This window comes from Arachis ipaensis, chromosome B1 (assembly GCF_059453495.1).
Source record: "Arachis ipaensis isolate K30076 ecotype BB chromosome B1, ASM5945349v1, whole genome shotgun sequence".
Classification (NCBI taxonomy): Eukaryota; Viridiplantae; Streptophyta; class Magnoliopsida; order Fabales; family Fabaceae; genus Arachis; species Arachis ipaensis.
In genome coordinates, this window is record NC_142436.1 from 20,045,650 (window position 1) to 20,063,888 (window position 18,239).

Genomic DNA, 18,239 nt, shown 5'->3' on the forward strand with positions numbered 1-18,239 from the left:
TACGCATGACTGGAAAAACGTTAGTGACAACGTTAGCATGATAACGCCAGCACCAACGCCATTTTTTAGGGACACTCATGCAACGTTAGTGCACTAACTTCAGCGTTAACTTCAAGAGCCACTCCAAGCTTGCTTCAACTAAGGACAAAGTCCACATCCAAGTACTTGAAGACCCATTTTGAAGATGAGAAGAAGAGTATATATAGAAGAGCTTTTGAACTTGAAAAGGGAGCTCTCGCTAGAGACTCCAGAGAGCCAAGGACTTAGTTTTGATAGACTTTTCATTTCTGCAATTTTACATTTGAGTTTGATTTACTTTAATGCAATTTGAATTTTCTTCAATTGTTCTTAGAGCGATGATCAACTAAACCCCAATCATTAGGGGGAGGAGCTCTATTGTAATTCAAATGAATGAATGAAATTCTTCTTCTTCTCAATCCGCTTGTTGTAGCTAAGAGATAACTTCTATGTTTATTTTGATCTATTCACTCCGGAAGGGGATTTAGATCCATTGAATTTCTATGTGAGCCTCGGAAAGAAATCATGGAAATTAGATTGAAGCTCTCTCTCACAACTCTCTTGATCAACACCATTCGGGAGGAATTGAGATCTTGAGAACTTGTGTGGCTTATGGATAAGAGAAATGCACTTAATCTCTTCTCATGACAATTAGATCAAGGAATTGGCAAATTGATTGTGTTTAGAGAAATTGGGTTGCCAAGGAATTGGGACTCAATTAATTACAATCCATCATGGATCTACTTCATATGATTGATAATGAAGTTGAGACCCATTGATTCCTGATGGATTATGATATCTCCAATCCTAATGAATCTTTCTTTTTGTTATTCTTCACTTAGCTTACTTTGAGTTTCCTTTAATTGCTTTGATTTACTGCTTCCTTTGATTCCCAGCATCCAAGACCCTTTTACATTCCATGCAATTTACATTTTCATAGCCATTTACATTCTTGCCTTTACTTTCTTGCTATTTAAGTTTTTGCTCTTTTACTTTATTGCAATTTTAAGTTTCAGTACTTTAGTTTCTTTCCATTTATGTTTCCACCATTTACATTTTGCAATTTACTTTTAGCACTTTAACTTCTTACAATTTACATTCTGTTAGTTAAATTTCACCAAAACCTTTCAATATTAGCTTGACTAGACAAATCACCTCACTAAAGTTGCTTGATCCATCAATCCCTGTGGGATCGACCTCACTGTTGTGAGTTATTATTTGACGATTCGGTACACTTGTCGAAGGAATTTGCTGCTGTGCAAATTTCGGCTCATCAGACAGTAAGGAGGATCTCGACGGCGACGATGGGTTGGTTGGCGACCAAACGATGGTGGCGACGGTAGAGGGTTTGGGTGAGAAGCTGGTGCTTTGGTAAATTAGAGTATAATAGATGGTTAAAACTTTTGAATTACTGAATGGAGCTTTTTAGTTGGGTAATTTAGATTTTTTCATAACTTTATTGAGCCAAATTTTCAGCCCGTTGTTCACGTTGTTCAGATTTTCTGTTGTTTACCTAGTGGAGCTGAAACAAAAATTCTCGTAATAAAGGAGAATAATCAAAATCAGATCTCAAAATAGATGAGTCAAGAAGGATTGATGACAAGCTGAGTAAAAAATGCTGTGCAATGGGCTTGTGACATATGTTGCTAAAGATAATAGTGTTTGGAACCTATATACAATAAATAAAGCACACACTCCGTGTATGCAAAAAAGACCTAATGTTGTGAGAAGCATGAGTCATTTTCCTTCAACTTATTAATTTTCACATTGAAACTTCATCCGCCTCTACCACCAGCTGACCCGTCAATTTCGAAGACGGCGTCGATTTGAGGGAGCAGGTGATGGAGCTCACCCGGAGCTTTCACCAACAGGCGTAGCAGCTGCAGTAGTATGAGGAGAAGTATTAGGAGATCTTCACACGCGTTTGAGATTTCCTTAAGCTGTAGTGGAGGCGAGAGTTGGAGCAACAGATGACGGTGTACTAAGATTATATGCGAGCCAGTGGCAGTGGCGCTGTTGGTGGTAGCGGAGCTGCTACAGGAGCACAGACATATCACCGCATAGTCCACCGCCTCAGCAGAATCAGGGGGATGACGACGACGATGATGATGACTGTTAGGATCTTTAGTGATTAGAGTTTTGTTGTAAATTGTTTAATTGTATATTCTAGTTTTTTACTTTTAATATTTTTTTTGTACACTTGATATTTAATCTACCATATTTGGTTTCTATTATTTAGAGTTTGACTACTAATTGTGAAAAAATAAATTTAAATAAATAAAACAAAGAATTTGACCACCTATTGTGTAAAAAAAATAAAAATAAAAACTAGATTTACCGTCGAATTTACCTGGGGCAAAATCTAATTGTAATTAGGTGGGAAAGAAAATAGCGGATCGTCAAAACTACCGGCAGAACTTTTTCATCGGTAATTACCGACAGATTAAAAAAAGAATCCGTTGCAGAATCCGACGGTAACTATTGGTAGATTGAAAATTTCGACGGTTGTTGGTTACCGGCAAGAGTTATACCATCGAATTAATTCTGATGAAAAATTCGCTGGTAAATATATTATCTGCAGATTATTTTTGTTATTTCACTAGTAAATCCAACGGTACTTACACTACAAGAAAAATCACTTTTAGCGGCCATTTATTTTACTTTTAGCGGCAATAAAAATAGCCGCTAATACGTATACCGGCAATTAAACATTAGCCGTCTTATGCTTCGCCGCTAAAAGATTTTAGCGGCAATTATAACATTTGCTGGTAAAGACCTTTTTAATGGCCGCAAAAAATATATAACTTTTAGTGGCCATTTTATTGGCAATTTATATGGCCACCAAAAATAATTATAAAATTGCAACGTTATTTATTTTTAGCGGCCATTACTATTGCCGCCAAAACCTATTTTACCGACAATTTATATGGCCACTAAAAATAATTCTAAAATTATAATGTTATTTACTTTTAATTGCCATTACTATAGCCGCTAAAATCTTAAAACCTTTTTTAATTATATTATACGCATTTTCTTAGAAGCAACGAACTATCTTTTTTTTTTCTAGAATCTCAATTATTTTTGCCAACAATTATTATTATTATTATTATGCATAATATAAATATACTGAAATTAATTACTACAAAATAAGATATTTCATTAAACTCAAAATATTGATACATAAATTTCTTTTGAAAAGTAATAAATTATATTACAAATCTAAATAACAAAAAATACTACAATCCTATAAGCTTGTGTAACTATATACATTCATTAATAAATTCACTAGTATCTCAGGGACTCGGTTATGATATTTCCTTCCACTTGTGAAAGTTGAGTGTATGGGTTCACATCTTAATTCATCATGGCTACCCACATGAAAAAGCATAATGATCATAATCTTGTTATGAAGGAAATTAATGAGATCAAAATAAGGGATTATACATAAAAAATTGTGTATATATTACAGTTCTTTTCAAGTAAGCCACTAGTTACCATACCATATCTCCTGGTGTAGAATTAAAGTCACCAACCACAATCACTTCAGGCGTGCATTCATATTGATCTGATACCAGAGTTTTGAATTGTGATAATCAAGAAAGAAGATATTTAGCTTGTGCAAGCTTGACATCAGTTCATTCAGGATCCTTGGGACAATAACTCAGTATCATTAATGAATTCCACCACTAGAACAACCATGTGTTCATATAACTAGAGCTACACAAAAAGCATTGAAAAGTAAAAGAACTAGACAAGAAAAATAAAAGCAAAGCATGCCGCTTCATACCAATAAAGATGTGTGTTGGCCACAATAACAACATGACGAGAGGGATCTTTGACCCTAAACGCAGCCAAAATTCCTACACAGTCACGCTTTAGTCTCACACAAGGATCATTGGGGTCTCCACGATCTTCTTTATTCGATTTAGGTCCAGAATCAAAAGATCAGTTAACGAACAAATATTGCACACATGCATTTGGTGCAGAAACAATCAAAGGAGTACAACAATAATAGACATGAAAAAGCAGGACAAATGCATAGCTTCTGCAAGTAGTCTATCAGTAGGTTAATACTCGGTAACAATATCAATATCAAGGCAGTATTATACACAAGATGGGGCAGTCTCTAATATCAATAAGAAAATACATGGGCTTGATACACTAACCATCATTGGATGCAGCATCCTCTTGTTTAATTGGCTGGCCTTTGCTTTCTTCATCATCATTTGGAGAGTTTCCATCTTTAATTGACTTTAGTAGATCATTGTATTCAATTTTCTTCTCCAAAACCAACTCTGCACTAAATACCAGAAAGTAAGAATAAATAAACTAAGAATGTTGAAATCATTAAAGACTAATTGAAGTTTTGATAACTGATCAGTCCCATTATTTTACTAAAAGACAGGACAAAAATGAGAGTTAGATAAAAAGAACCACAATGATCTGAATACCAATTACATATAACTAGCATACTACCTTGTTGTGTAAATATCGTAAAATTTGTAGTTCACATTAATTTACTGATTAAATTTTGTATTTTGGTATCAATATTTACAAATGAAACTTGGGAAGCAAAGAACTTTACTTGAGTGACGGGGAAGGAGAGTGTGGGAACAAAAAGCTCTTCACATAAGCCTACATAACAATTTTTGTTTAAATTAAAGTTAAAAAAATAAGTCAAAGTCAATGGTTGCGCATTAAAATTTAGATTTTGAGAAACTGAACATATCTGAGCTAATATGTTATATGAGACTAAGCTGAATCTGAAGCCTGAATTTAATTATAAAACCAAAAGGAAAAATTAGATTTGACGTAAAAGAGAAGAAGTGAAACGAACAAGGTTTGAATACGATGGCGTTACCATCAGGTTTAGTTATCTCACCAAATTCAGGGCACAGACACAGCCCCTGCACAAAAAGAGCACATAAAAGGGACTTGCAGGATGATCAGTTACCAGCAAGATCCACACATTAATGCTAAGAATCGAACAAATTCATATTTATAGCCTAAAAACCTTGAAAAACACAGAATCAACAAAAGGCCGAAAAAGGAACCATGAATTTGAGAAAGAATATGCTTGGATACAATACCTGACGCCTGTCAAATAGCAGTGAAAGATTCAAGCCTTGAGGAAAAAAAATTTCATCTACTGCATTTATCAGAATTATATTAAATGATATATGAAATTTCTAAGAATCTATCACCAATCAGGCTTAAAATTTCCATAGGAGCAAATCCTAATGAAAGTATAAAACTATCTTAAGAACTTAGATTCAAAGCAATGGCATTTTGATCAAGGTTTTGCTCAAAATAGCATTGACTAAATGGTAGAAGAACAGAAATCCATGTGAATTTCAATTCATGCATAGCATAACGCATATAGCTTGTAACTGAGTCAGTTAATAAATCTAAGTTGAAAATAAATACACCAACGTACTCACTGTTTTAGGATTAGGATCCATAATTTTCTGTATCAATGTCTTTGCCCCAGCAAAAAACTAAAATGGATAAACAAACTCTGCAGCATTGATCTACATGTTTAAAAGAAAAAGCAGCAGTTATTACTTATTAATCTATAGCACTACATGATCCTAGTAGTTTTAAATAATTGATTACAGTATGCCTTCTATTTGTGCATTACAATGTTGATATCAGAATCTGATGATGGAGATGTTTCAGAAACCAGTGCTTGACGGGAACTCTGTTTGTCCTTCACTCTTCTCTGCCATTTAGACAGTGATTCTCTCACATTCTCTGACACCACCTAACTTCTTGAACCTTGACCCCATTTGCATTCACATAACCAAGCATTTTGAGAACAACTTCTAAAGAACAACAAGAAGAACAAGAATCTCCTTAACCTGTATGATGATAACATATAGAGGAAAATTTACTGCCACCTAAATTTAGAAGAGAAAAAAGAAAGGAACATTCGACGACGAGGAATAATTCAATTCAACCATTATTTCAGAAATTCAGTATCTCAGAATAAGCAAAAATTAACAAACTCAAACAGAAATCAGAAAACCTAGCAACTCGTATTATTAACAAAAGTAGAAAACAAGTAAAATTAAATTGAAGCAGCAGTGCTTACCGACGGCGAAGGAGGAAGGCAAGTGAGGGAGACGGAGGAATCGGAAGTGACGGCAATGGACGAAGGGAAGTGAGCTCGGACAGAGAGTGACAGAGAGCTCGAAGAAGCATGTTGACCTCGGGGAGGGAGAGAGAGAGAGATCTCGAAGACACGACGACCGACCAAGAAACCTTTGCGACGGCGACGCCACGGGGTCAATGCTTTCTTCATGCAACGGCGACGAAAAGAGGAACGATGAGAGCTAAGAAGAGTTCCGCGATGAGAAGAGTGCGACGGCACCACGGTCAGTCCCTGTCGGCGGCGACAGCATCCTGTTCCGGAGGAGAAAAGTTCGGCGATGAGGGATGGTGACGGTGCCTGGGTTTAGGGTTAGGCTTCTCACAGAGTAAGAGAAAGGGGGTGAGGTAGATGTCCGTGGGTTTTGTTTGTTCTTGTTATAAAAAAAATATTTTAATAAAAATAATATTAGCTATAGTATAATGGCCACTAAAATTTTTTTATTAAAGGTAGTTTTTTCTATATTTAATGATAATAATACCAGCCATAATATTATGACCATTAAAATTTTTATTAAAAATAGTTTTTTTTATATTTTTAGTGGCAATAATAATAATTGCCATTATAATATATAATATTAATGGCAAATACATAATAGCCGCAAAAACATACTTAGATAAAAAAATAGTGGCCATTGTATTATTGTCGTTAAAAATTTGTCGCTAAAACTAATTATTCTTGTAGTGTTATCGTTTTTTTTGTAATAAAACCACATGGAAGGCCTAAAATTTACAAAAGAAAAAAACATCCAAGTGAAGGCACCTTTAGAAGAAGCCAAGAGAAGAAAGCAACCAAGTTCAAGAGGACATATGGTAAATTTACATGTGAAACTTAAATGAGTGTTGGTCACACCATAAGAAGCTGTGCACTAGCAAAGAGGCTGAGGGCAGAGGAAGCAGCAGCAGCTACTCAACAAGAAAAAAATGCTAATAGAGATAATGCTAATGACAATACAAAAGTGCTTTAGTTGAAGAACAAGGCAATGATTTAAACAACAAAAAAAGGGCCTATTGAGGTTAAACTATCCCAAAATGTCACTCAGTCCCAAACTAATGAAGAAATAACCTCTATTGATACGAAAATCTAAGTTGTAACTATAATGACTTGTATTATGCATATTGATAAAAGAGTAAAGTACTAACCCGGTCTCTGTCTATTTCCCAAAATGACAAGACGACCCTTAACCAAAAACACCTTTCATTACGGTCCCTGACCCTGTACTCCATCTGCCAACCCGGTCCTTCTGTCAGTTTTTTGGCGAAAACTCGACGGAAATTGCTGACGTATTTGGTTAAAAAATGGACAGGGGCCTAATTGTCTCTAAATTTAAATTTGTTAGGGGTTTATTTGTCCTTATCATTCTTTAAACAATATTTTTAATTATATTTTTATTCATTATATTAATATTCTTTTTTTACTAAAGAAGTACAAACTAATTAATAAATTATTCAAATTTAAAAATATCATTTATTATGAAACCAAATAAATAATTTTTAAATATATAAATAATAAACATTAAAATTCAGTTAATACATTAATAATAATAACATTAAAATATATATTATCAAATTGAATTTTTATAATTTGAATTTTTTTATTATATCAAATTAGATATCAATTTTTTTTTATCATAAATTGTTATTATTATCAAATTGAAAAAAAAATTGGTGCAGGGACCCAATTAAAAGAAAAAAAAAGTATAGGGACCTAATTAAAAATTTCGTGAAACTATAAGGACCAACAGAATAATTAAACCTTAAAATTATAGTATCATGTTATTATTAATTCTAGATACTTATTATAATTATATCAAATTTAATTATGACTCTAAAAAAATAAAATAGATAACATTCAATATTTTTTTTTACATTGAATTTTTACTGTAAATATAGAAAGTAAAATAATTAATAAAAAATATGAGCAAAAAATAAAATATATTATTTAAAATTCAATTTGATATCTAATTAATGTTGTGTCTATATGATATAACTTTACGAAAATGTTATGAATCACAACTTTTTTTATTTTACAAAAAAAAAATACTATATATAGCCTTTAGTAGTACAAAAATAATTATAAAAATTAATTATTGATATTGATATTAATCACAATTGATTTTTGATACCCTAATTTTTTTTAAAATATATTTTACCCTTTTAAAATATAATGCATGTACCGTGTAGACTTTTATTATTATTATTATTATTATTATTATTATTATTATTATTATTATTATTATTATTATTATTATTATCAAATTAAATGGGTCACTATTAATGTGTGCATTAAGTATCTCCTAATAAAATTATTGCACTTGAATGAGAATTAGAACTATATCAATTGATATAATTAGAATGACCAAAAATATCGATGATTGATAAGTAGTTTAATAATGCATTAAATATTGATTTGATATAATTATAATAAAGATATTTTCTTAAATTAATATAATCATGCATTATTCGTGAGCTAATTATAATATAGTTAGAATAAATTTATTTGAGAGAGAAAAAGAGTTCATGTAAAAATTATAATAATATTTTTCTTTATTTATACGTATATATTAATTTTGTTAAATAATTCTGTATATCTATATATATTACGATAATTTTTCTTAATATATATACATATACATAAATAATTATATACATATACATATATAAAAAAATATATGAATTATATTTTGTTAAACTCCATGTTACCGGTTATTAAAAACATTTAAATCACATATATTAATTATTTTTTTGTTATAATTACTTCGTTTTATATATATGATTATTTTTTATTCAACAATCTTGCAATAATTTTTTATATCCATATATATTCCTCAATCCCGACTCCATTATTTTTTTTCTAATAGTGATGTTTTAATTTTTAATTTTTCTTTTTTTTTATGTATCTTTCCTTTTTTTTAAATAGTGATGTTTTAATATTTTTTTTAAATACATTTTTTCTTAATAATTACATTACTAATCTAAAATATAAAATGAGAAAAAAGGTGATACATATATATTCAAGAAAGAAAATAAACTTAAAAATTAGAAAAAAATTTATATTAAAAAATATAAAAATAATATATTCAAAAAGAATAGTCGTAATATATAAATTGAGTCAATAATTTAAATTTCTCTAAAACTAATTTAATCAAATACCAATATTAGAAATAAATTACTTAAATAATATTTAATCTATTCTACTCTTTAGACACGTATAGATTATAGTTACTCTCGTAACAACAACCAACTGAAACAACATCATAAGTTCGAACATTTAGAATTCGTACAAATTCAGACAATTCCCTTGTTCTTTGAAAACCTTCTGTATCCCTGATAGAGTTGACTCGCAATTCCTTTTATGGAAAAAGAGTTACGGATGTGGCTTTAATGTGTTGGAGACCAAAATTCGAAAGTCACTATTTATATCTGAGTGTGACGCCCATTAAACCCTAAAGGCAAATAAAATAGTATCTCTGGTTTTATTCTCATTCAATTCTAAATCAAAAGTAATAATGACTTATTTAATTCAGCATTTATGTTAATAAATGAGATGACCATTATATAAGTCATTTAATGTAAAATAGCTTAATTTGCGATTATAATTAATATATGTATTGCCCATGAATAGATTAGGAAATAATAATTTCATAACAAAATAATCATTCAACTTGAATTACAATTAATTGATTGATAGAAATTATAATAAATTATATGATATTTAAATAATTAACCAAATCAATTAGTTGATATAATTAATTTATTATAATAAATTAAATTTAATGAGTTAAAAGAAATAAATCAAAAACACCATCAGAAACATGTCACGACAGTTTCATCATTAAGTGCAGAAATTTAATTTTTATATAATAGAATAGATATTTATAGATTATTATATTAAACACAGACTAAAAAACACTAAACAAAATAAAAGTATCAATGGTAAAATATAACCCAAAAAATCACTTAAATTAAAAAAGAACCTGTGATGAATTATAATAAATCTATATATGAGAAGTAAAATTAAAATAAACAATTAAAAATAAAGTAAAAATAGCAATTAAAAAAGTAAAAGAAGATAAAAAAGATAATGTGTGGAGTAGATAAAAAATGTATTGTAATAGAAGATTAATATAATTAATTAATACAAAGGATTAAAGAGAAAAATCAAAATACAATCTTATTAAAAAGTTTTCAAAAAAATATTAAAAAAAAACCTATTAATCAACTTTTATAAGAATATTACAAATAATTTAAATTATTTTTAAATAAAATAATAATACCCTTAAGAATTATTAATCAAAATAAATAAAAAAATTAATATAAAACAAAATCATAGAAAAATATTACCAAAATTAAGATAAAAAATAAAAATAAAAAATTATAAATATTTTACCTAAAGTATAGAATAGAAAAAAAAATGAATATATAAAATAATAAGATAATAAATTGAATTAATTGAGTTTATTTATTTCATTGTTTTATATATTATTTATTAAATAATTTAATATTTATCTCAATCAAATTAAATAATAAATTAGTTATAATTAATTTGGTCTAATGAATTAAAAAAAATTAAAATAATTTGATATTTACTCTAATTAAATTAAATATTTGAAGTTATGATTAATGTAATTTAATGAATCAAATAAAATATTAAATAATGAAATATTTATCCTAATCAAATCAAATTACATAATTGATTAGTTATAATGAATACAATTGAATGAATCAAACACATTAAATTAAAAAATAATTTAGTTAATTTATTTCTTAAGAACATATTTTAAAAATATTTATTTTTTAATAATTTTATAAAATATTTTTTATAATATTTTTAATCTATGGTCTAAAGGCACAATTATAATAACCCATTAAAAAGTATTTAATTAGTTAATATAAATAATTAGTGTAATTGATTTAGTTCAATAAATTAAAAGAAATAAATGTAAAAGGAAGAGATAAAGAGAAAGTGAAATTATAAAAACGTGTAGCTATTAAAAAATAATAAAAAAGTCCCTTTGTAATTTTTTATTTATTAATTATTAATTTATGATAATTAATTTCACAACATTTATTATACGTTATTAATCTTACAAATTAATATAATCAATTAATTGATATTAATTATCGATAATTAATTTTAATTGATATAACTCATTTCGCTATACTTTCTAAATAAATAATTAAAAATACACGTCTCAATTTTTTGTTAAAGTAGAATAAAATAAATTACATAAATTGAGTAGATATATATCTGAAAATTATAAAATTTTATTAACAACTCAAATAAATTAGTACCATAAAACTAAATTTAATGTCTATTTTAAAAATAATTACTGATCTTTTATTCTTTTAATTGTTAATAATTTAAATAAAGTAATACCCTATAACTTATTTTGTTATCTATTTTAAGTAATTACTAATATTATATTTTTCTAATTATTTGCTTGTCTTATTTATCATTTGTGCTTTCAATCAATTATATTAATAAACAAATAGACTAAATTAACTTCAATTATACTTGGACTATTCAATAATTCAACATAATCTTTTTATTTTGGGATTAACTACTAACGATAAAAAATAAAAAATTTAGAGTAATTTAATATTATAAACATTAATTATTATTGTGAAATAACCTAAAATCATAATGCAATTTATTTTTAAAGAAATAATAAAATATTATTGTTAATTATGAAATAACCTAAAATCATGATGCATTTTATTTTTAAAGAAATAATCATTCATTAATATCTATAAATAGAAACTATCGTGAAATGCTTTGATTAAAAATATGAGGGGTTAATTATTATTCATTATTAATAATATATCGATTATCAAAGAGTAAAAATATAATTTTCTGCATTTACACCATTAGAAAAATTACCATCGTGAGTAAAATTTTGTCAAAAAAATTACATACATAGTGAATTTAAAAAATAAATATCGCTAAATAATTATGCTTTTTTTTAATAAATAGTAAAAAATTAAATATCATAAACTATATTCTTTTAAAAGTAACCCTTTTAAGTTATGTTTGGCATGGTTTATTTGTATATAATTTAAATTGATATTATTTTTAACTATAATAATCAATTATCCTTAATAATTATTTTTAGAATTTAATAATTTATCATGCCTTACAATAATTATCTATAAAAAAATATATATATATCCTGAAAAATTATTAAATAAATTTATTCTTTTTGCCTTATTTTTATATTAAAAATTTTTGTTTTGTCTTTTTTAATTGTTATTATGTTATTAGAATTGTTAAATAATATTAAAAAAATTCTTTAAAAATAGAAATAGCGATGGCACCTTGAATAATTAATTCAATAAAATTAAATTTAAACAAATAAGATGATTCTATCAATTATACAAATAATAGCATATTTATGAATATTAATAATGAAAATAGTCTCACTAATATAAATGATCAATACAATAATTATATGAAAAAACAACTAATTACATAATTGCATAATTTTCAAGATCCTATATAGTTGAATCTAATGGACAAATAAAAAAATATCTATATGATAATATCCTAATATTTTAGCATATTAATCATATTATAAATTTATATACCATATTTTAATTTTAAGTCAACTCCTTAAACACATTATAACATAAGCCATCTAAAAAGATACACCAAATTAACAAATATCACATGGATCACAACATACACTCTAAAATCTAAATTGTCACGATATTTCAAATAAAAAGAGCATCAATACAGAGAAATCAATGAATATAACCAAAATAAAGAGCAACAAAGAGACACACAAAAAAATAATAATAAAGAGAATCAATAAAAACATTAACATATAAACTACATACAGGAATAATGTATATATTAATTGTGAATCACAAAAAAAGACTATATATATATATATAACCACATATACAAACAATGTATATATTAATTGTGAATAAAAAAAACAGATAATATATATATATATATTTATTTATGAATTGAAGTATACATGACTAAATAGAATATTACAAAACAAAATTATAGTAAGATTATTTAAAAATAATGTAAAGATGACACATCTTTTTTGTTAATCAGAAGATAAAAGAAAAAAAAGTATGCGCCTAATAATAAACAATTAAAATAAAAAAAAATTTTAAAAAAATAAAAAAATGAAATGTATAAATAAAGATAAAAAAATAAAAATTAAATAAATTATAAAAATTGTACCTTAAACATGGGAGAGAGAAAAAGGAAGAGAGGGAGGGAGGAAAAGAGAGAGAAAAGAGAGCAAATGAGTAAAAAATATTTGATCTTATATAAATAGATGGTATCGAGAAAAATAAACCAATTAAATTAATTCATATATTTCATTATCATATTTATTATTTATTAAATAATTTGATATTTACTCCAATCAAATCAAATAATTAATATAATTAACCAAATTAATTAACTGATATAATTAATTATAATTAATCAATTCATATAAATTATAATAAATAATGAGATTTGAATGTCTAATCAAATTAACTAATTAATATAATTAATTAATTATAATTAATTTGCTTGAACGAATTAAATGAAATAAATAAGGAAACACCTCAAGAGTATGTCACATCAGTTCCATTATTAAGTGCAAAAATTCGATTTTTATATAATAGAATAATAAATAGAATAGATAGATAATAAATATATTTTTTAAATTAATATAATTATGCATTATTCATTAAATACTAATTGTAATATTGTAATATAATTATAATAAAGATATTTTTTTAAAATCAATTTATTTAGAGAAATATAAATTGGTTATTAATAACCGGTGCCATTATCATATTATTATTATTATTATTATTATTATTATTATTATTATTATTATTATTATTATTATTAAAATAATTAAAAATATTTTTGATTGATAATTGATAAGTAGTTTAATAATGTATTAAATATTGATTTTATATAACTATAATAAAGATATTTTTATAAAATAAACTTAGAAGAAAAAATAGTGCATTTATTTTGGCGGGAAAATGGATTCATGAGAAATCGACACCTCACTTCTATTAATTGGGGAAAAACCCAGTTTTAGTATATTAAGTAGATTTATAAAAGTTATAATATCCATATATAGTAAATCAAATAAAAAAATTAAATAAACATAAATAACAATAAATATATTTGATAAAATAACTTTTAAAATTTAAAAATATTATAATAGATATAAACATAAGAATTAAATTTAAAAATTAATTAATGTATAATGTTATATTAGATTTTTTTATTTTAATAAATACAAACTATCTTTAAAAAATTTTATATTTAGTGTATTTAAAAGTACTTTTTATTTTTAAAACTATAAATATAAACACATAATTTTATTAATTTATCAAACACAAAATAAAAAAATTTAAACACTTCCTTAAAAGAAATTTACCAAACAAAGCCTAAATATTCGGTCTTTGGTTGTTATTATAGTATGTAATAAATGACCTTGACCTTGACCTGTTTTATCATTTATGATATTTTGACCATAAAGCGTTAGCCATATTCCGATCTAGAACACACCGTAAAATTTCATACTACGAAGGTGCTCTATATATACAGATTAATTTTTCCGATATATAAAGCAACATACATTAGTTATTTTTCAGTATTTTCATCATACAACAATTATTTCTTGTTCATACAAAAATGGTTTCCAAGAATATCTTAGTCATCATGAGTCTCTTGGTCTTGGCGGTTGTTTTCATCCCTTCAGAGGTAGCTGCAAACAATTTTCATGACACTACCTCTGGCTTAAAAGAAGGTTTGTTTAGGTTTATTTTACACAACAAAAAAAAAAATCAAATTTATAGATGCATAAGAGTTCGGTCTTTTAATTTGCATATGATTTTTCTAATTAAAGAATAAAGTTTTGATATTTTGTATGGTGATTATATATTTAATTTGATAGACCCCAATTTTGAGCCCAGGTTAATATGGTGCTACTTGACTAATAACGTATCTTTGTACAAATATATTTATACCAATACATTGATTTTATATTCAAACACTAGACTTAACTCTCATAAGATATTGTAAAAAATCCTTGCACGTTGTGAATTATCTTAGGCTTTGACGAATTTGAGAACTAGTTGAACTTTTTCCTCCTTTGTTGTCAAAGTGTATATGAAAATGTGATTAATGAAACTGTTTTTATAGGAAGAAAAATTTATATAGCACTCTATTTCATTGCACTTTTTGATTCGCATATATCATTTTTTTTCTATCTCAAATCCTAAATATACAAAAAACTTAATTATTTAAATATATAAACCGGTCTCTCTTTTTGTCATAATTTTTAAGTAGTTGTGGTAATTATATGTCAGATATATATGTCTTATGTATCTTTTAAAAGGAATAGCACTCGATAATTTTTTAAACAAAAATTCTTGTTTTTCTACACAGTTAATAAAGGAGAAGAATCAAAATCAGATCTCAAAATAGATGAGTCGAGAAGGATTGATCAGTCACAGTGTAAAAAATGCTGTGGCTTCTTGACACCATGGGGTTGTGGCATATGTTGCTAAAGATAACAGTGGTTGGAACCCTATATACAATGAATAAAGCATACACTCATGTTGTCATGGGAATAAGAGTTTATTTGGTAGTGAATTATGTTTCAACAAGTACTTCTATGGTCAATCATCGGTTATAATTTATAATACACATGAGAATAGCATATATGTTTTTCTATTATGAAATTAGCACACACTTTTTTGCGATTCACCAATATCGTTTTTTTTTTTATTTGGGCGACTAATTCACCAATATCGTTTAATGAAGCACATAGTTGAATAAAAAATGGATAAAGTAAAACAAAAAATCTAATCAATCACTATGTATTTATATGTATTTATATATATTTATACATATTTTATATATTTTTAGAATAATTATGCAATAAAGATCACAAAAACCGTCACCAATCGGTCACCTCTATAGGAATATGCATGGAATGATCACACACTAAGTTTATGCAATATAATCATTCTTGATTTACGTTTATAATGAAACTTCGTAAATAATATAGTCAATTTATGTTTACAGAATTATAATCAAAATACAAATAAAAGTATAACATTACAATGGTATGACAGATTTTTTATGTAAGTGAAAGTTTGATTATATTGTTATAAAAATTGTTGAGTATTCAACTATATGCAAAGTTTGATTATTCTATAGTGAAAGATCGATTTAACCATTTTTGTGGTTGATTAATTTATAGCTTGATTATAAATGTAAATCTAGTTTGATTCTATTATTTATGAAATTTGACTATAAATATGAATAAGTTTTATTATATTAGTTATAAATTTTGATTATATTATTTATAAAGTTTTGTGATAAATGTGAATGTATACTAATTTCCAATTCCAACATGTATATATTGTAATACCAAAAACTAATTGAAGTTTAATTTTTGGTATCCATATAGCCCAATTGCCAGAAACTGTTGATAATTTTCTATTGGAAACATTAAGATCTATAGTTGGTATAAAAACATTAAGATGTATATAGAGTACAAAAAGAAGTTTTATTTATAAGTTTTAATTATATTTATGTGATCAACCTAATATCAAATTAAATCAATATAAAATCTAATATTCTAATCAAATCCTAATATATTCTAACATCTCCACATTATATCTTTTCAATTTAATGATGTTTAAATATAATTTTTTATTGTTAATAAAATATGATTTGAATTCTTTCTCTTTTTTTTATTTGCAATATTTAATTTATAGTTTCTATGATATTTGAATCCTAGCGTATTTGTTTTACTTTTAAGATTTTGAGGATAGTTTTAGCGTGTTGACTCTTCATGCTCGAGCTACTAAAAGTTGCATTGCCACACCGATCATGATTTTATTATTAGGATTAAATTTTGGAATTATGTGAATTTGTGTATTCGATAATTATATTGTTCCTAGTTGGTCTTGTTGTAGACACATACATGTTTAAGGGATTCACATGATGTAATATAGAAGAGAATTTGTCACCTATGGAATTAAGGAATCAATAGCTATAACCAGTTTCTTCAATGTATCAATCATAAACGAAATTAGAAATTAAATAATTATCATATAAAATTAAACCAGCCTCAAATAATTAGCATTCTTTTGAGATAGTTCAAAATATCTAGTAATTTTTTTTGTTATTTTTATGAGACGCTTGTTATATCTTTCATATCTCTATTTTCTTTGAGCAACCCTCGCACGAAAAACTCAATTATTTTTCTCATGGGAACACTCTTTTATTACTGGAATGATTTGGTTAACTTTCTGACACAACACTGATCAAGAGTTTTAAGGTTTTATTTTTGTCTCGTTTCCCCACACATAAAAAACATGAAGTCAAGTATTTGAGTTGATAGAATAATCAATTTATTCATTATTTATTAAACGTCAAAACTATATTTTTTTATTTAAATAAAACAAATATTTTATTTATGAAAATACATAAACACTAGAGTATTTATGAAATTGCATAATAGGACACATCTTGAAAGTTGAGGGGGAGGGGGTTTCACATATAAACGTATTTCGGCATCTCAGACTTCGTTTTGTGACAGAGTGACGCTAAGTCATATCTAGGAAGCACACGGGATATGTAATGGGGGCAGAGATCGGGTGCTGAGCATTCGAGGTATGCTCGAAAATAAAGTGAGGTCTCAACACCCGAGATGCATACAGTTTCCTTCTTCTTGCCTCAGCATCCGAGATATTGTCTAGCCTCTATTATGGGTCACAGCACCTGGGATGTGTGTAATATTGTTCAGGTGTCTGTACACCCAAGATATGTTGGAGAAAGACTTTATTTATAGAGCTCATTCCAATATCACCCATCACACAATTCACAAACCAATCTTTTGTTTCCCTTATCTCTGTTTTGTTCTGATGGAGAATAATTAATTCTTCTTTGTCGTGGTTTATCCCAATGGGATAGTCAAACACGGTGATGAAGGAGTAATTTTTGAGTCTAGTAAGATTGTCATGCTGCGCACTAACCAGGTTAATACCCTATATGCACTCAAGATGGTCATGCTAAG

General features: G+C 26.6%; 1 long non-coding RNA gene across 1 annotated transcript; it reads left to right on the top strand.

Annotated features, from left to right (window-relative positions):
• Positions 1 to 14,787: 14,787 nt before the first annotated feature.
• LOC107617085 (uncharacterized) lies at positions 14,788 to 15,901 on the top strand. Its single transcript, XR_001614794.3, has 2 exons — positions 14,788 to 14,954; positions 15,596 to 15,901. It is a non-coding gene; the product is annotated as an uncharacterized LOC107617085 (long non-coding RNA).
• The last annotated feature ends 2,338 nt before the right edge of the window (positions 15,902 to 18,239 follow it).